Genomic DNA, 21,542 nt, shown 5'->3' with positions numbered 1-21,542 from the left:
AGGTGAAATTAAGAGGGAAAAATATACCAAATTATTAGGGTGAGGCACATGGGCTACTAAGAGCTTACTACACAACATAAACTGAAAACACTTATCTCCCTCACTAGCTTTAAGCAACAGCTGTCAGAGCAGCTCACAGATTACTGCACCTGTACATAGCCCATCTATTATTTAGCCCAAACAACTACCTCTTTCCCTACTGTATTTATTTATCTCCTTTGCACCACATTATTTTTATTTCTACTTTGCACATTCTTCAAATCAAATCAAATGTGTTTATATAGCCCTTCGTACACCAGCTGATATCTCAAAGTGCTGTACAGAAACCCAGCCTAAAACCCCAAACAGCAAGCAATGCAGGTGTAGAAGCACGGTGGCTAGGAAAAACTCCCTAGAAAGGCCAAAACCTAGGAAGAAACCTAGAGAGGAACCAGGCTATGTGGGGTGGCCAGTCCTCTTCTGGCTGTGCCGGGTGGAGATTATAACAGAACATGGCCAAGATGTTCAAATGTTCATAAATGACCAGCATGGTCCAATAATAATAATAATAAGGCAGAACAGTTGAAACTGGAGCAGCAGCACGGCCAGGTGGACTGGGGACAGTAAGGAGTCATCATGTCAGGTAGTCCTGAGGCATGGTCCTAGGGCTCAGGTCCTCCGAGAGAGAGAAAGAAAAAGAGAAAGAGAATTAGAGAGAGCACACTTAAATTCACACAGGACACCGAATAGGACAGGAGAAGTACTCCAGATATAACAAACTGACCCTAGCCCCCCGACACATAAACTACTGCAGCATAAATACTGGAGGCTGAGACAGGAGACATTCTTCCACTGCAAATCTACCATTCCAGTGTTTTACTTGCTATATTGTATTTACTTTGCCACCATGGCATTTTTTTTGCCTTTACCTCCCTTATCTCACCTCATTTGCTCACATCGTATATAGACTTGTTTCTACTGTATTATTGACTGTATGTTTGTTTTACTCCGTGTGTAACTGTGTCGTTGTATGTGTCGAACTGCTTTGCTTTATCTTGGCCAGGTCGCAATTGTAAATGAGAACTTGTTCTCAACTTGCCTACCTGGTTAAATAAAGGTGAAATAAATCAACAAAAAATACACATAGTATTACTTTCTTAGCTACAGTATACCTATCTCCCTGGCATATTACATCATTTATGTAGCAGCATACTATACATTTTTGGACTCACGTTGTTGTGCTGTGCTCACTTGAACAGAAAGGTGGCTCGGTGGTCCTTCGTGGGCAAATTTTGTCATCAAACTTTGTCATCAAAGTCTGTCATTCTCTGGATTTATGGTGCTTTCAAGACAACTGGGAATTCAGAAAAAAACAAGGTCAAATCATTGATCTTCAGGTCGTAGCTCTAGAAAGAGGCCCGACTGACAATTCCGAATAGGATGACCTTTCAAAATGTATTTTCCTAGTCAGAGCTCGTTTTTCCCTGAGTTCCCAATTGTCTTGAACTCACAGAAGTCAGATTTCCCAGTTCCAAGTAACAGTTGTTTTGAGCGTGTCACAGAAATCATGTTGGATTGACAGCATGGCCAATGTTGAATGTTCATAATTTTAAGCTTGGAAAAGAGACCCTTAAACACAGACTTGGGACCTCACAGCCACGCCACTGAATAGCAGGCTAGTGATTGCTTTGCAATGCTTGCAGTTAGCCACTGATTCCTTCCAAACCACTCATTGTTGAATTTGCGATTTCCAACTTGTGTAATGTTTATGTCCAATGGTTGATATGTTTTATCTATAACTTCTCTTCATATGACAAGAATTAAAAAGGATTTTCCAGTAGATTGTCGACTTGATTCATGATGATGACTGCTAGCTAATATTTTGAAAGTATGATGTTAACATGATCAGTCCAATCCAAGCTACTGTAGATATAATGTGATTTGACACCATTTTATCTGTGGCCAATGACCTTGAGCCTTCTTGGATGGGCACTTCTAATGTAAATCTATGGCAGCACCCAAGTGGCTTGAATTTTCGAGCTCTACCCTTATATTTGGCGGTGACAAAACACTAAGCCAATCACAGCACAAATAGAGAACATTACCCCTAGGCTCCATATTTTCCGCTGGCTGCCCCACCACAGAAAGCACTGAGCGAGGCTGAAACACCTGCCTTTTGGAGCTGCCTTACTCAAGAAATAAAAAAATAAACCATGTTTGTTTGTGGCTTTATTAACTTTATTAACTTTTTTTACATTGTTTGCAAACTGATCTGCGACACGTATTAATGCCCAAATAACATGAAAAACAGGCAAGCCCAAATGACGGGTCGCCACTGAAAAACACCAACCCATTCCAGAACTTTGACCCTAGCTGATCGTACACCAGGCCAATGGACTGGGAAGACAGGACTCTTCTGTTCAACAGACCTTGTAACTCTTCTGCAGTAAACCTCATACACCCAAGCACTTCTCTACAGCTGTCACCACATCTATTTTCTGAGATTTACTTACATTTCTTCTGTACAGTTGATAACTATGGCAATGAATGCTAAGAAGCCAGCCTTACCAACACACACATTCTTATCAATTTGCCTCAGCATGCATCACCTTCTGTTCTACTCTGACATTGGCAACCTCAACCCGCCTGTCACACTGGGTACTTCTGATCCCCAGGTCTTTTATACAGGTAACGAGTTCAAACAGGTGTAGTTAATACAGGTAATGAGTGGAGAACAGGAGGGCTTCTTAAAGAAAAACTAACAGGTCTGTGAGAACTGGAATTCTTACTGGTTGGTAGGTGATCAAATACTTATGTCACGCAATAAAATGCAAATGAATTACTTAAAAATCATACAATGTGATTTTCTGGATTTTTGTTTTAGATTCCGCCTCTCAGTTGAAGTGTACCTATGATAAAAAATTACAGACATCTCAATGCTTTGTAAGTTGGAAAACCTGCAAAATCGGCAGTGTATCAAATACTTGTTCTCCACACTGTATATATTTTTTCCACCTATACTACACATTCCTTTGTCCCATGCCCACCTACACACTTCTCACATCTCGGAATCTCCGTCCTACACACTGTTGCAACATGACCATAGGCTTGAAATCTAAAACACCTTAGTGGGTTCGGGCACAAAAGCTTTCGCAGGATAACTGACAAATGCTAACATGACTTTGTGGGGTAAAGAATCTGCTTCAAAACTCAAAAGGACTGACAGTGTCTTCTCAGTGTCACCACTCTTGCCACTGGGTCTACGTCACAAGCATGCCCATTAGACATTATCAGTGTCATTAAAAGGGAAAGTGATAAATATTTATGTTTATACATTTATAATGGGAAAACAATTGAAAATATAGCTTCGAGCAGCAATGAACATGGTTCACAGGATGATACAAAGAACACAAGATCAGTTTGATAACAAAGAAAGCACTATATCACTTAGGAACTACCTTAATTCTATTCACTAATGTTTCCCTATTGGACGAAGGAACATTTTTGGAAGTTTAGTTTATTTAGGCCTATTCCTCTGGAGTCAGTTCCACTATTTGTATAAAATATTATTTAACAGCTGGCTATAATTCTGTGTTCATAACAAGTGGGGAACTCTGAAAATACTACTTGTAAACTGGTAGAAACAAGTTGTGTGCATTCACATGATTTTAACTCGTTGAGAAGGACGATTGGCTAATAGAAAACAAGCTGCATTTACCATTAACTAAAAGTACAACTATCATGCTCATAAACACACTATAGTTTTCAAAAACCATATTAATAGATTGTTTATAAATAATCTTTTGTTGTTTTATTTACCTGCAGAAAATGTTGTTATCAAGTTAATTTCCTTAGAATGTCACTTCAGTTCAGCTGCAGCATGTAGGAGAAGTCTGAGCTCAGAGATGATAGACAAGTTTCCCACAGGTAATTACCAATTGGCTGGGTGTTCAAGTGGAATTTTCCCACTCTTATGCTTTTTGAAAACAAATATACAAGATGTTATGAACATGTAATGAGGCATAACCCTTTAGGTGTAATCACAGATGATCTATTATATTGACCAGATACTCTAGTGGCCGCTCTAACAATTTTTTAAAAATTGTTTAAAACTGGAAGGCAGTCAGGGGGAGGCAAGATCAGGTGGGAACATTCTAGCCAATGAGAGGGCAGATAGATGATAGATGCAGACAACAAGCACAACGGTTTCCACTAGTTACCACTGCCACAAAGTCAAAATTGGCAATATTGTAAAAATGTATGGACTTTCTTCGTTGCTTTCTAGTCTTAATTTAAGGTAAGGGTTAGGTATAAGGTTATCTGTGAGGTTAAAGTTGGGATTAAAATCACATTTTAAGAAGAGAAAATGTAGAAATAGGCAGGGTTTATGACTTTGTGGCTGTGATAACTAGTGACGACTAGGCACAACTCCGATATAAAGTGTTTTTTCATCAAGTTGCCGGGATGTCACGTATCCTACTTATACCAATACACTCGTAACAACCTAACTATTACGAAACGTTTATTTGATCAAATAAGCCACACGTAGCAAATAAGCCATTCCATTTTTGTAAACCAAATTCAACACTCCTTCATTGCTCTCTATACAACAACTCCTCACTTTGTGAATGGAAAAAATGACACCTGCTGGGCAGAGTTATCCCTCTCGCTTCAACTCTTCCTCTCGGGTGTAATCAGTGTTCCCGATAGATATACAATGTCAAATCAAATCAAATGTATTTGTCACATACACATGGTTAGTAGGTGTTAATGCATGTGTAGCGAAATGCTTGTGCTTCTAGTTCCGACCAGGCAGTAACATCTAACAAGTAATCTAACCATTTCACAACAACTACCTTATACACACAAGTGTAAAGGAAGAATACGAATATATACATAAAAATATATAAAAGAGTGATGGCCGAAAGGCATAGGCAAGATGCAGTAGATGATAATAGAGTACAGTATATACATATACATATGAGATGAGTAATGTAGGGTATGTAAACATTATATTAAGTGGCATTGTTTAAAGTGGCTAGTGATATATTTTACATCAATTTCCATAAATTCCCATTATTAAAGTGGCTGGAGTTGAGTCAGTGTGTTGGCAGCAGCCACTCAATGTTAGTGGTGGCTGTTTAACTGTCGGATGGCCTTGAGATAGAAGCTGTTTTTCAGTCTCTCGGTCCTTGCTTTGATGCACCTGTACTGATCTCGCCTTCTGGATGATAGCGGGGTGAACAGGCAGTGGCTCGGGTGGTTGATGTCCTTGATCAGCGCATACATATGAGATGAGTAATGTAGGGTATGAAAACATTATATGAAGTGGCATTGTTTAAAGTCGCTAGTGATACATTACATCAAGATGGCAAGATGCAATAGATGGTATAGCGTACGGTATGTACATACGAGATGAGTAATGTAGGGTAAGTAAACATTATATAATATAAAGTGACTAGTGATAAATTGATTACATACATTTTTCCATTGTTAAAGTGGCTGGAGTTGAGTCAGTATGTTGGCAGCAGCCACTCGATGTTAGTGATGGCTGTTTAACAGTCTGATGGCCTTGAGATAGAAGCTGTTTTTCAGTCTCTTGGTCCCTGCTTTGATGCACCTATACTGACCTCGCCTTCCGGATGATAGCGGGTGAACAGGCAGTGGCTCGGGTGGTTGTTGTCCTTGATGATCTTTTTGGCCTTCCTGTGACATCGGGTGGTGTAGGTGTCTTGGAGGGCAGGTAGTTTGCACCCGGTGATGGATTATGCAGACCTCACTACCCTCTGGAGAGCCTTCCGGTTATGGGTGGAGCAGCTGCCGTATAGCCCGACAGGATGCTCTCGATTGTGCATCTGTAAAAGTTTGTGAGTGTTTTTGGTGACAAGACACATTTCTTCAGCCTCCTGAGGTTGAAGAGGCTCTGCTGCGCCTTCTTCACCACGCTGTCTGTGTAGGTGGACCATTTCAGTTTGTCTGTGATGTGTACGCCGAGGAACTTAAAACTCTCCACCCTCTCCACTACTGTCCCGTCAGTGTAGATAGGGGGCTGCTCCCTCTGCTGTTTCCTGAAGTCCACGATTGTCTGCTTTGTTTTGTTGACATTGAGTGTGAAGTTATTTTCCTGATACCACACTCCGAGGGCCCTCACCTCCTCCCTGTAGGCCGTCTCGTCATTGTTGGTAATCAAGCCTACCACTGTTGTGTCATCTGCAAACTTGATGATTGAGTTGGAGGCGTGCATGGCCACGCAGTCGTGGGTGAACAGGGAGTACAGGAGAGGGCTGAGAACGCACCCTTGTGGGACCCCCGTGTTGAGGATCAGCGGGGTGGAAATGTTATTATCTACCCTCACCACCTGGGGGCGGCCTGTCAGGAAGTCCAGGATCCAGTTGCACAGGGCGGGGTCGAGACCCAGGGTCTCGAGCTTAATGACGAGTTTGGAGGGTACTATGGTGTTAAATGCTGAGTTGTAATAAATGAACAGCATTCATACATAGGTATTCCTCTTGTCCAGATGGGTTAGGGCAGTGTGCAGTGTGATGGTGATTGCGTCGTCTGTGGACCTATTGGGGCGTTAAGCAAATTGGAGTGGGTCTAGGGTGTCAGGTAGGGTGGAGGTGATATGGTCCTTGACTAGTCTCTCAAAGCACTTCATGATGACGGAATTGAGTGCTACGGGGCGGTAGTCGTTTAGCTCAGTTACCTTAGCTTTCTTGGGAACAGGAAGAATGGTGGCCCTCTTGAAGCATGTGGGGAAAGCAGACTAGGATAAGGATTGATTGAATATGTCTGTAAACACACCAGCCAGCTGGTCTGCGCATGCTCTGAGGACGCGGCCGGGGATGCCGTCTGGGCCTGCAGCCTTGCCAGGGTTAACACGTTTAAATGTTTCACTCACGTTGGCGACAGTGAAGGAGAGCCCACATGTTTTAGTAGCGGGCCGTGTCAGTGGCACTGTATTTTCCTCAAAGCGAGCAAAAAAGTTGTTTAGGCTGTCTGGGAGCAAGGCATCGTGATCCGCAATGGGACTGGTTTTTCTTTTGTAGTCCGTGATTGACTGTAGACCCTGCCACATACAGTACCTCTCGTGTCTGAGCTGTTGAACTGTGACTCCACTTTGTCTCTGTACTGACGCTTAGCTTGTTTGATTGCCTTGCGGAGGGAATAGCTACACTGTTTGTATACCGTCATGTTTCCGGTCACCTTGCCCTGATTAAAAGCAGTGGTTTGTGTGTTCAGTTTTGCGCAAATGCTACCATCAATCCACAGTTTTAATAGACGCTGTGGGTACAACATCACCGATGCACTTGTTAATAAACTAGCACACCGAATCAGCGTATTCGTCAATGTTGTTGTTCGCCGCAATGCGGAACATATCCCAGTCAACGTGATCGAAGCGTGGAACCCGATTGGTCGGACCAGCGTTGAACAGACCTGAGTGCGGGTGCTTCCTGTTTTAGTTTTTGTCTATAGGCTGGGAGCAACAAAATGGAGTCATGGTCAGCTTTTCCAAAGGGATGGCGGGGGAGGGCCTTATATGCGCCGCGGAAGATAGAATAACAGTGGTCTAGGGTTTTGCCAGCCCTGGTAGCACAATCGATATGCTGATAGAATTTGGGCAGATTTTTTTTCAGATTAGCCTTGTTAAAATCCCCGGCAATAAATGCAGCCTCAGGATATGTGGTTTCCAGTTTACATAGAGTTCAATGAAGTTCTTTCAGGGCCGTCGATGTGTCTGCTTGGGGGGGAATATGTACGACTGTGATAATGATCGAAGAGAATTCTCTTGGTAGATAATGCGTTGGCATTTGATTGTGAGGAATTCTAAGTCAGGTGAACAAAAGGACTTGAGTTCCTGTATGCTGTTATGATCACACCACGTCTCATTAATCATAAGGCATACACCCCCGCCCTTCTTCTTACCAGAGAGATGCTTGTTTCTGTCTGCGCGATGCGTGAAGAAACCAGGTGGCTGTACAGACTCCGATAGCATGTCTCGAGTGAGCCATGTTTCCGTGAAACGAAGAATGTTACAGTCTCGGGTGTCTCTCTGGAATGCTACACTTGCTCGGATTTCGTCTACCTTGTTGTCAAGAGACTGGACATTGGCGAGTAGTATGCTCGGGAGCGGTGCATGATGTGCCCCTCTACGGAGCCTGACCAGAAGACCGCTCCATCTGCCCCTTCCACAGTGTTGTTGTTTTGGTTTGCCGGCTGGGATCCGATCTATTGTCCTGGGTGGTAGGCCAAACAGAGGATCCGCTTCGGGAAAGTCGTATTCCTGGTCATAATGTTGGTGAGTTGACGTTGCTCTTATATCCAATAGTTCCTCCCGACTGTATGTAATAAATCTTAAGATTACCTGGGGTAACAATGTAAGATAACACATAAAAAACAAAATACTGCATAGTTTCCTAGGAACGCGAAGCGAGGCGGCCATCTCTGTCGGTGCCGGAAGCCCCAATGTATGGAGCTGACAAGATTCTGTAGTCTACCTCAATGTTTCTTAAAGGAAAACTCCACCATTAGTCCATTGTTGACATAGTCCCACAATGTTTTGCTTGTCAGCAATCAAGTTCTCAATATATGTAACTTTCTAAATACAGAAATCACCCCCTTATGATGTAAAATGCAGCATCATATAATGCAAAATACATCATACAGGGATGATTATCAATAATATTCTCATAATGTAGGTAGCCTACCTGCACTGTCTCTGTGAGCTGTTGGCTAGAGCACAAGTGCCAAGACCAAAGTGGGCACATTTGCTATATAATGCAAATATTTTTGTGCCAAAACCATCAGTAGAGTCGAAAATGCGATGGAAACACATTTAACTTGTATTTTCATTCGGTACATGGGAATTAAACAGCAAAAGTTTTTATCCCCAAAAAGTCTGTTTGATGGAAACACGTCTCTGGTGGATAAATGTGCATATTGTTGAATACAGATTTTAGAATATTTGCATTAAAATCTGTTGCAAATTGGATGGAAATTTAGCTTATGAAACAGATTTATGACAAATGGCTTTATTTGACCGGACAGACCAACTACATCACGGATGACATGAGCTTTACAGTGTTTCCTTTATTTTGGCAGTTACCTGTTACCACAGTGCAGGTATCGCAACCGTATGCCATTTATGCCTAAACAGACATTGTTAACACTGAGAAGAGACAGACATATCCATAAATTTAAAGGACAGTTGATGATTATTATGCGTTATTTAAATTTTACAATCAAATTGTGTTACTAGTATTAGGCCATGAATTTACCACTTGTTATTCACACCATCACACTTCCATTGAAAAAGCTGATCCAAGAATAATGGGCTCAATTAAAAATATTTTATTTGGCACTGTGATTTCTGATCGTCATGGCAATGAAATTTCATTACAACCAGACCAACCAGCATTTTCTTTTTACCATCAGAATGTCAATATTTTACCATTTACTAATGATGATGATGATGAAAACTGTATCAAAGTGACTCCATAGACGGCAGATTTCTATACTGAACACAAATATAAACGCAACATGCAACAATTTCAAATATTTTACTGAGTTACAGTTCATGTAAGGACATTCATAAAAATGTATTCATTAGGTCCTAATCTATGGAATTCGCATGACTGGGCAGGGGCAACCATGGGTGGGCCTGGGAGGGCATAAGCTCACCCACTTGGGAGCAAGGCCTACCCACTGGGGAGCCAGGCCCAGCCAATTGATTTTTCCCAATAAAATTGGCTTTATTGCAGACAGAAATACTCCTCAGTTTCATCAGCTGTCCGGGTGGCTGGTCTCAGACGATCCCGCAGGTGAAGAACCTGGATGGGGAGGTCCAGGGCTGGTGTGGTTACACGTGATCTGTGGTTGTGAGGCCGGTTGGACGTACTGCCAAATTCTCTAAAATGGCTTATGGTAGAGAAATGAATATTCAATTTTCTGGCAAAAGCTCTGGTGGGCATTCACCAATCCAACCTTATTTCTGGTCACAACTTGTAGACTTGTAAACTTGTTTACGTGCTGCTGTGAGTTTTTTTGCTAACCTTACTTTGCTACCTGCCAACTTGGCGGTTTTTACTTTTTAATTACCGTTTATATTTTTTAGTTTTTCCCTCACGCGACTTTTTTCATTCAACTTTTTCACTCCGGATGCTTTATCTTGACGTGGTTGTCAGGACCTCCACCAGCTGAAGCTAAGTAGTAACATTAACATGATGCCTTCTAATTACAGTTGCTGTACTCATAATATACAGGAGAATGATCGCCTTACGGCGAGGATAGTAGCTGTGCTGCAAGCCCAGTTTCAGACGCAATCGTTAGGCAAGGGTAATTTCAGTGTAGGAAAGGATGAAACAGTGTGCAGCCAGTAAGTACAGATAGTAGTATAAATCCCCTCGCACAGTCCCCGCAGCCGACAACTGTCTCATGGCTTCTGGAAGGAAATGCTGTAGGAATGCTCAACCTGTGTCGCTCATTCACCCAACAGAAACTTTCAACCGGTTCTCCCCATTAAGCATCAAGTTGGAGTCAGAGGCTGAACCATCTCTGGTCTCTACTCCTCCCGTTACACCATTAGCTCTGACAAATTGAAAACCCTAGTCATTGGCGTCTCCATTACCCGCAGTATTAGACTTAAAACGAATCATCCAACGATCATACACTGCTTACGAGGGGGCAGGGCTACCGATGTTTTAAGGCTAATCTGAAGATGGTGCTGACTGAAGCTAAAATTGGCGAGAGTAGAGAGTATAGGGATATTGTTATCCACACCAGCACCAACAATGTTAGGATGAAACAGTCAGAGGTCACCAAGCGCAACATAGCTTCAGCGTGTAAATCAGCTAGAAAGATGTCGGCATCGAGAAAATTGTCTCTGGCCCCCTCCCAGTTTGGGGGAGTGATGAGCTCTACAGCAGAGTCTCACACCTCATTCTCTGGTTGAAAACTGTTTTCTGCATATCTACAAAGATAGAATTTGTAGATAATTGGCCCTCTTTCTGGGACTCACCCACAAACAGGACCAGCCTGGCCTGTTGAGGAGTGACGGACTCCATCCTAGCTGGAGGGGTGCTCTCATCTTATATACGAACATAGACAGGGCTCTAACTCCCCTAGCTCCAGAATGAGATAGCCAGCCTGCCAGCTTAGTGGCGTCTGCCACGAGCACAGTCAGTGTAGTCAGCTCAGCTATCCCCATTGAGACCATGTCTGTACCTCAACCTAGGTTGGGCAAAACTAAACATGGCGGTGTTCACCTTGGCAATCTCACTGGAATAAAGACCTCCTCCATTCCTGTTAGTATAATTTCATTATGCCAATGTGCTTTCTTCAATTGAAAACCCTTAATCTATTTTATGAGAATTTGTAAGATTTCTTGTTTGCATAAAATAGACGCAGACCAGTCTTTCAATAATAGGTAATAGAATTTATTCTCGGAGCGCGCTACCACTTAAACACATGCATGAGCTTATATACAGATCAGGACGTCATTTCACAGCCTTAACCGAATCCCCTCCTCTCGACCGGGACAAAGTAAGGTGAAAAGTTCATTCTAACTTACTAACACACTCCCAGATAACTTTTGACCCCTCAACATTATTGATCACCACTGAACTGACAGTTTTAATTAACAGAAACCCTAGGAATGCACTCACTGCCTTATCTAAAAACTCCAGAGCTAAGTTTCAGTTGGGTCAACCATAGGCTAACGACCTTATGTATTTACACAGTCTACAACCCATTTGTTCCTGCCCAGTTGGAATGGTGTTCTTTAACATTTTATTACTCCTTTCTCCTGTCACACAATTTCTTCTTATGAACTCATATTGTCTATTAAACATACAGAGTATAAGTTTACCTAGATACAATTCTATTTACAATGGGGATATTGTTTATTCATTTATCCATAATAAATCCATAATAAATTCAACAATTCCTGCCATTATTGAAAGAGGTTGTGATACCTCACATTTCAAAATAGGGCTACTTAACCTTAGATCCCTCACTTCCAAGGCAGTTATAGTCAATGAACTAATCACTGATCATAATCTTGATGTGATTGGCCTGACTAAAACTTGGCTTAAGCCTGATGAATTTACTGTGTTAAATGAGGCCTCACCCCCCTACACTAGTGACCATATCCCCGCGCATCCCGCAAAGACGGAGGTATTGCTAACATTTATGACACCAAATTTCAATTTACAAAACAAAATTACGTTTTGTCTTTTGAGCTTCTAGTCATGAAATCTATGCAACCTACTCAATCACTTTTTATAGCTACTGTTTACAGGCCTCCTGGGCCACATACTCAGTGGATTTTGTCCAACATGTCTCCGGACCTACTCACTGCCACAGTCATGCTCTGGACCTAGTTTTGTCCCGTGGAATAAATGCTGTGGATCTGAATGTTTTTCCTCATAATCCTGGACTATCGGACCAGCATTTTATTACATTTGCAATCGCAACAAATAACCTACTCAGACCCCAGCCGAGGATCATCAAAAGTCATGCTATAAATTCTCGAACAACCCAAAGATTCCTAGATGCCCTTCCAGACTAACTCCGCCTACCCAAGGACGTCGGAGTACAAAAATCAGTTAACCTGTTGTGTGTAGGGGGCAGTATTTTGATGTTTGGATGAAAAACGTACCCAAATGAAACTGCCTATTTCTCAGGCCCAGAATCTAGAATAAAGCATATAATTGTCAGATTAGGATAGAAAACACTCTAAAGTTTCCAAAACTGTCAAAATATTGTCTGTGGGTATAACAGAACTGATATTGCAGGCGAAAACCTGAGGAAAATCACACCCGGAAGTGCTGTTTCTCCTGAAAGCTCTCTGTTCCATTGCCTGCCTTCGCTCCATTTAAAGGGATATCAACCACATTCATTTTCCTATGGCTTCCCCATGGTGTGAACAGTCTTTAGACATAGTTTCAGTCTATTATTTTGAAAAATTAACGAGAAAGATCACATCGCGTCATTGTATGGCTGGGTGCCAGCAGCGTTTTGCATGCTCAACAGCTTGGAGCAGACATTTTCTCTCTCTCTCCTATTGAAGAAGCTACAGTTGAAATATTATCGAATATATATTGTAAAAACAACCTGAGGATTGATTATTACAAACGTTTGACATGTCTCTACCGACATTACGGATACTATTTGGAATTTTCGTCTGCCTGGTCGTGACCGCTCGAGCCTGTGGATTTCTGAACATAACGCGCCAACCAAATGGAGGTATTTTGGATATAAAAATAATCTTTATTGAACAAAAGGAACATTTATTGTGTAACTGGAAGTCTCGTGAGTGCAAACATCTGAAGATCATCAACGGTAAGCCTTTCATTTTATTGCTTTTCTGACTTTCGTGACCAATCTACTTTGTTGCTAGCTGTTTGAAATGTTTTGTCTGCTGAGAGAGATGTCCTTACATAAACGCTTAGCATGCTTTCACCGAAAAGCTTTTTTGAAATCTGACACGCCAGGTGGATTAACAACAAGCTAAGCTGTGTTTTGCTATATTGCACTTGTGATTTTATGAAAATGTAATATTTTTTGTAATTTAATTTGAATTTGGCGCTCTGCAATTCAGCGAATGTTGACGAAAATGATCCTGCTAACGGGATGGGTGCATCAAGAAGTTAACCACCTAACTGAGGAACTCAATTTAACCTTGTGCAATATTGTAGATGAAGTCGCGTCCCTAAAAACAAAAAACATTTGTCATATGAAACTTGCTCCCTGGTGTACAGAAAATACCCGAGCTTCCAGAAAATTGGAACGGAAATGGCGCTACACCAAACTGGAAGTCTTCCGACTAGCTTGGAAAGACAGTACCGTGCAGTATCGAAGAGCCCTCACTGCTGCTCGATCATCCTATTTTTCCAACTTGTTTGAGGAAAATAAATACAATCTAAAATGTATTTTTGATACTGTCACAAAGCTAACTAAAAAGCAGCATTCCCGAAGAGAGGATAGCTTTCACTTCAGCAGTGATAAATTCATTAACCTCTTTGAGAAAAAGATCATCATTAGAAAGCAAATTACGGTCTCCTCTTTAAATCTGCGTATTCCTCCAAAGCTCATGTTGTGCTGAGTCTGCACAACTCTGCCAGGACCTAGGATCAAGGGAGACACTCAAGATTTTTAGTACTATATCTCTTGACACATTGATGAAAATAATCATGGCCTCTAAACCTTCAAGCTGCATACTGGACCCTATTCCAACTAAACTACTGAAAGAGCTGCTTCCTGTGCTTGGCCCTCCTATGTTGAACATAATAAACGGCTCTCTATCCACCGGATGTGTACCAAACTCATTAAAACTGGCAGTAATAAAGCCTCTCTTGAAATAGCCGAACCTTGACCCAGAAAAAATAAATAATAATCGGCCTATTTCAAATCTCCCATTCCTCAAAACATTTTAGAAAGCGCTGTTGCACAGCAGCTCATTGCCTTCCTGAAGACAAACAATGTTTTTGAATGCTTTAGTCTGGATTTAGACCCCATCATAGCACTGAGACTGCACTTGTGAAGATGGTAAATTACCTTTTAATGGCGTCAGGCCGAGGCTCTGCATAAGTCCTCATGCTCCTTGACCTTAGGGCTGCTTTTGATACCATCGATCACCACATTCTTTTGGAGAGATTGGAAACCCAAATTGGTCTACAAGTTCTGGTCTGGTTTAGATCTTATCTGTCGGAAAGATATCAGTTTGTCTCTGTGGATGATTTGTCCTCTGACAAATCAAATGTAATCTTCGGTGTTCCTCAAGGCTTCGTTTTAGGACCACTATTGTTTTCACTATATATTTTACCTCTTGGTGATGTCATTCGGGAACATAATGTTAACTTTCACTGCTAGGCGGATGACACACATCTGTACATTTCGATGAAACATGGTGAAGCCCCAAAATTGCCCTCCCTGGAAGCCTGTGTTACAGACATAAGGAAGTGGATGGCTGAAAATGTTTTAATTTTAAACTCGGACAAAACAGAGATGCTTGTTCTAGGTCCCAAGAAACAAAGAGATCTTCTATTGTATCTGACAATTAATATTGATGGTTGTACAGTCGTCTCAAATAAAACAGTGAAGGACCTTGGCGTTACTCTGGACCTTGATCTCTCTTTTGACGAATATATCAAGACTGTTTCAATGACAGCTTTTTTCCATCTATGTAACATTTCAAAAATCAGAAACTTTCGGTCCAAAAATGATGCAGAAAAGTTAATCCATGCTTTTGTCACTTCTAGGTTAGACTACTGCAATGCTCTACTTTCCGGCTACCCGGATAAAGCACTAAATAAACTTCAGTTCGTGCTAAACACGGCTGCTAGAATCTTGAATAGAACCAAAAAATATGATCATAATACTCCAGTGCTAGCCTTTCTACATTGACTTCCTGTTATGTTAAGGGCTGATTTCAAGGTTTTACTGCTAACTTACAAAGCATTACATGGGCTTGCTCCTACCTATCTTTCTGATTTGGTCCTGCCGTACATACCTACACGTACGCTACGGTCACAAGACGCAGGCCTTCTAATTGTCCCTAGAATTTCTAAGCAAACAGCTGGAGGCAGGGATTTCTCCTATAGAGCTCCATTTTTATGGAATGGTCTGACTACCCATGTGAGAGACGCAGACTCGGTCTCAACCTTTAAGTCTTTACTGAAGACTCATCTCTTCAGTGGGTCCTATTACTGAGTTTAGTCTGGCCCAGGAGTGTGAAGGTGAACGGAAAGGCTCTGGAGCAACGAACCGCCCTTGCGCTCTCTGCCTGGTCAGTACCCTCTTTCCACTGGGATTCTCTGCCTCTAACCCTATTACATGGGCTGAGTCACTGGCTTACTGGTGCTCTTCCATGCCGTCCCTAGGAGGCGTCACATGAGTGGGTTGAGTCACTGACATGATCTTCCTGTCCGGGTTGGCGCCCCCCCTTGGGTTGTGCCGAGGTGGAGATCTTTGTGGGCTATACTCGGCCTTGTCTCAGGATGGTAAGTTGGTGGTTGAAGACATCCCTCTAGTGGTGTGGGGGCTGTGCTTTGGCAAAGTGGGTGGTGTTATATCCTGCCTGTTTGACCCTGTCCGGGGGGTACCGTCGGATGGGGCCACAGTGTCTCCTGACCCCTCCTGTCTCAGCCTCCAGTATTTATGCTGCAGTAGTTTATGTGTCGGGGGGCTATGGTTCATCTGTTATTTCTGGAGAATTTCTGGCTCTCTCTAATTCTCTCTTTCTTTCTTTCTCTCTCTCGCTCTCTCTCTCTCTCTCTCTTTCTTTCTTTCTTTCTTTCGCTCTCTCTCTCTCTCGGAGGACCTGAGCCCTAGGACCATGCCTCAGGACTACCTGGCCTGATGACTCCTTGTTTCCCCAGTCTACCTGGCTGTGCTGCTGTTCTAGTTTCAATTGTTCTGGCTGCGGCTATGGAACCCTGACCTGTTCACTTGACGTGCTACCTGTCCCAGACCTGCTGTTTTCAACTTTCTAGAGACAGCAGAAGTGGTAGAGACACTCTGAAGGATTGGCTATGTAACGCCAACTGACATTTACACCTGAGGTGCTGACCTGTTGCACCCTCGACAACCACTGTGATTATTATTATTTGACCCTGCTGGTCATCTATGAAAATGTGAACATCTTGGCCATGTGCTGTTATAATCTCCACACCCAGCACAGCCAGAGGAGGACTGGCCACCCCTCATAGCCTGGTTCCTCTCGAGGTTTCTTCCTAGGTTCTGGCCTTTCTAGGGAGTTTATCCTAGCCACCGTGCTTCTACACCTGCGTTGCTTGCTGTTTGGGGTTTTAGGCTGAGTTTCTGTACAGCACTTCGTGACATCAGCTGATGTAAGAAGGGCTAAATAAATACATTTGATTGACTGATTGATTGATTCCTGCAGTCAGCATGCCAATTGCACACTCCCTCAAAAATTGAAGCATATGTGGCATTGTGTTGTGTGACAAAACTGCACATTTTAGAGTGGCCTTTTATTGTCCCCAGCACAGGGTGCACCTATGTAATGATCATGCTGTTTAATTATTTTCTTGATTTGCCACACCTGTCAGAGTGTCTATTCTTCATTAGATTAAAGAAGATGAACAGCTGATTGACTCTTTGCTTGAGTCCTCCAAAAATGTGGAGAACAAAGCCACTTACCCATGGCTTGTCACCACGGCCTCAGAAGAGCCTGCAGCTGTGAGACATACATTGATCCCGCTAGAAGAGCCTTGGCCATTACCGGGAGCTACACTCAAGCACATGGTCTGCTCCACTCCTTCTGCTCCACCTCAGGAGCCATGGATTACTGTACGGAAACCAAAAAATCTTGGCAGGAAAACACCAAGGCAAAGTGATGCCTTGGAACTGGGAAACAGATACCGTGTATTGAAAGAGTCTGAGATTTCTGCCGCTGGCCCCAAAGGAACAAACAACTTTGCGCGGAAGCAAGTGGACCCTGCCATCTAAACAATTTACAACGAAACAGCTCTAAAACCAGCCCCAAACTATTTTCTAGGAGGAAGATAACTCAAGAGAGACGCAACTTAAAATGTTACCAAGCAGTAGTCCCACTCTCCTTATTGTGGGCTCATCCATGATTCAAAATGTTTTTATTAGGAAAGCAGAGATCATCTGTTACCCAGGTGCCCGGATCCAGGGCATTGACTGTATGATCCCACTACTCATTAGTGAACACCCGACTGCTTTAGCTATCACTGTCCATGTAGGGTCAAATGATATTAAACTACAGGAATCTGAGCAACTTAAAAAGGACTTTAAATCACTGATTCATGCTGTGCTTAAATCAGGTAAACAATGTATTATTTCAGGTCCTCTCACATCTCCACGCTCTACGAATGATAATTTCAGTCGTATTTGCCAGCTACACTTCTGGCTTAAAGGTTATTGTTGTTCAATAAGCATACAATATCTAGACAATTTTTACAGCTTTCCTAAATTGACAATGTATTTCTCCGGGATGGATTACATCTGAGTGGGTATGGTACAAGCATTCTCTCCTCAATCCTGGCTCTCACTATAGCCTCATACAGGGCATATGAGAATTGACAATATATAGCCATGGGGGTTGATACTTGGAATTGGTCGATTCCCTGCTCCCCTCCCAGCTTTAAATATCTCTACAGGTGCTGCTAACATGGATTAAACTTTTGATGAACTTTTATTGTACACTATTGTCAAGGTACTGTGTTGCCACTTCCTTGCACAGGCAGAGGGGTATTGTTAGAAGTAATCTCGCCTCCATCCCACTCAGGCCTGTCAGTAGCTACACGAGGAAGTGTCGCTCATCTAATATTACCTTGAATGCTCTGTCTGATATGAGCTCTCGAAATAGTGGCCTTGGAATTATTCATTTGAATGCAGAAGCTTGATCAAAAAATGAGATTTTATTGAAATACTGGTCTCACAATCACATGCTGACATATTGATTACATCTGAATCCTGGCTCTGTGTCTCTTTTCCAGACTCAGATGTTCTGTTAGCTGGGTACAATATCTACAGAGCAGACAGAGTGGGTAGAGGAGGAGGTATTGCCATATATGTTAAATGCAACCTAGATGTCACTGTGTCCATTTCAACTTCTGTTCCAAAACAGTATGAATGCTTAGTTCTAAACGTGGTCCTTGGTCATAATGCACTGTTATCGCCCACCCTCAGCTCTGGTATCTGCTTTATGCAAAGTCCCCCTGCTCAAGCCAGCTCATGTCCAGACCTGTCTGAAGTTGGCCAATGACCATCTGGATGATCCAGAGGAGGAATGGGAGAAGGTCATGTGGTCTGATGAGACAAAAATAGAGCTTTTTGGTCTAAACTCCACTCGCTGTGTTTGGAGGAAGAAGAAGGATGAGTACAACCCCAAGAACACCATCCCAACCGTGAAGCATGGAGGTGGAATGCTTTTCTGCAAAGGGGACAGGACGACTGCACCGTATTGAGGGGAGGATGGATGGGGCCATGTATTGCGAGATCTTGGCCAACAACCTCCTTCCCTCAGTAAGAGCATTGAAGATCGGTCGTGGCTGGGTCATGGCTGGGTCACACACAGCCAGGGCAACTAAGGAGTGGCTCCATAAGAAGCATCTTAAGGTCCTGGAGTGGCCTAGCCAGTCTCCAGACCTGAATCCAATAGAAAATCTTTGGAGGGAGCTGAAAGTCCATATTGCCCAGCGACAGCCCCGAAACCTGAAGGATCTGGAGAAGGTCTGTATGGAGGAGTGGGCCAAAATCCCTGCTGCAGTGTGTGCAAACCTGGTCAAGAACTACAGGAAATGTATGATCTCTGTAATTGCAAACAAAGGTTTCTGTACCAAATATTCTGGTTTTCTGATGTTTCAAATAAAAAAATGCAAATTAACTACTTAAAAATCATACAATGTGATTTTCTGGATTTTTGTTTTAGATTCCGTCTCTCACAGTTGAAGTGTACCTATGATAAAAATTACAGACCTATACATGCTTTGTAAATTGCAGTGTATCAAATACTTGTTCTCCCCACTGTATTTCCATACACACATACCTATATAGACATACATACTTTTTTAAAGAATATACCTTTATTATTATTCCCCGCAAACCCTACCACCGATCCCCCAATTGGAGTAAACTAATAAACACTTCGGCTTTTACCTTCAATTTATACATCTTATACACATTTTACAGACACAGTCTTTTTACAATAGTTATTTTTTGTTTGTTTTTAATCCTTCCTCTATTTCTGATGTCCATCCAGTTTGATTTCTATTTGTAACTGTGCTATTTCACAAAAGTTCTGAACATATATACATTTTACAGACCCCAAAGGTTTTACATGGTTTATCTTGCTACTAGTCCCACCCTTCTCAACATCATCCATTTTGGATTTCTATTTGCCATATATTTTTCAACTGTGCTGTGATGCTTCACAAACGAATTGAACCTTTCTAATCTCATATCTTCTACAGATTGTAAATTAAAAATAAACATTTTTGCTAAAATAATTATTATATTACTGATTGATTGACTATGGCTTTTCAAATCACCCAGTATTGCTGTCTGCAGCGTTAGTTCTAGGCAAATGTTGCAATTCTTCAGCCATTCCTGGACCTGTGACCAAAAACGAGCTACATATGGACAATACCAAAATAAATGATCTAATGACTCAGCCTCCTCACAGCAGAATCTGCAGAGCTGGGAAGATTGTATATATACATATATGTACATATAACATTATATTAGTTGCAAGAATATTTTATAGTAATTTAAATTGAAAAATTCGAAGTTTTGCATCCGGCATTGTTTTGCGTATCAATTCATAAACCATGTGCCATGGAATGGGTACATCGAAAGTCTCTTCCCAACTATTTTGCCATTTATATGGCACAGCTGTCAGTTTTTGGTCCTCAAATGAAATTGGTATATGTTTTTATATATCACACTTTTCTTTAACCATTTATGTTCTTTAATACAGGGCCGACATACAAGTTCCTTACTTTTTTCCCTTTCTACTTGCCGCTTCCATTTTTGTGGTAATGCGGCAATTAATTGGTTGTAATTTTGGGTAGAGTAGACATTTCCATATGTCTGTGTTAGCAGCATGTGTGACATAACTTCACCAGTCCTATTTATGATATCATTCACAAAAATTATACCTTTATAAAAAAAAAAGTTATACCTTAAAAAAAAAAAAGTTCTCCCACTTAAAAAGATGAGAGAGGCCTATAATTTATCATAGTTTGAAGTGTACTTCAACTATGACAGACAAAATGAGAAGAAAGAAAATCCAGAAAATCACATTGTAGGATTTTTTATGAATTTATTTGCAAATTATGGTGGAAAATAAGTATTTGGTCAATAACAAAAGTTTATCTCAATACTTTGTTATATACGCTTTGTTGGCAATGACAGAGGTCAAATGTTTTCTGTAGGTCTTCACAAGGTTTTCACACACTGTTTCTGGTATTTTGGCCTATTCCTCCATGCAGATCTCCTCTAGAGCAGTGATGTTTTGGGGCTGTTGCTGGGAAACACGGACTTTCAACTCCCTCCAAAGATTTTCTATGGGGTTGAGATCTGGAGACTGGCTAGGCCACTCCAGGACCTTGAAATGCTTCTTACGAAGCCACTCCTTCGTTGCCCGGGCAGCCCCAAAGCATGATGTTTCCACCCCCATGCTTCACAGTTGGTATGGTGTTCTTTGGATGCAACTCAGCATTCTTTGTCCTCCAAACATGACGAGTTGAGTTTTTACCAAAAAGTTATATTTTGGTTTCATCTGACCATATGACATTCTCCCAATCTTCTGGATCATCCAAATGCTCTCTAGCAAACTTCAGACGGGCCTGGACATGTACTGGCTTAAGCAGGGGGACACGTCTGGCACTGCAGGATTTGAGTCCCTGGCGGTGTAGTGTGTTACAGATGGTAGGCTTTGTTACTTTAGTCCCAGCTCTCTGCAGGTCATTCACTAGGTCCCCCTGTGTGGTTCTGGGATTTTTGCTCAACGTTCTTGTGATCATTTTGACCCCACGGGGGGAGATCTTGCGTGGAGCCCCAGATCGAGGGAG

Source organism: Oncorhynchus kisutch, linkage group LG17 (genome assembly GCF_002021735.2).
Source record: "Oncorhynchus kisutch isolate 150728-3 linkage group LG17, Okis_V2, whole genome shotgun sequence".
Lineage (NCBI taxonomy): Eukaryota > Metazoa > Chordata > Actinopteri > Salmoniformes > Salmonidae > Oncorhynchus > Oncorhynchus kisutch.
The sequence above is the reverse complement of the archived record's forward strand: the minus strand, read 5'-3'. Positions refer to the sequence as shown.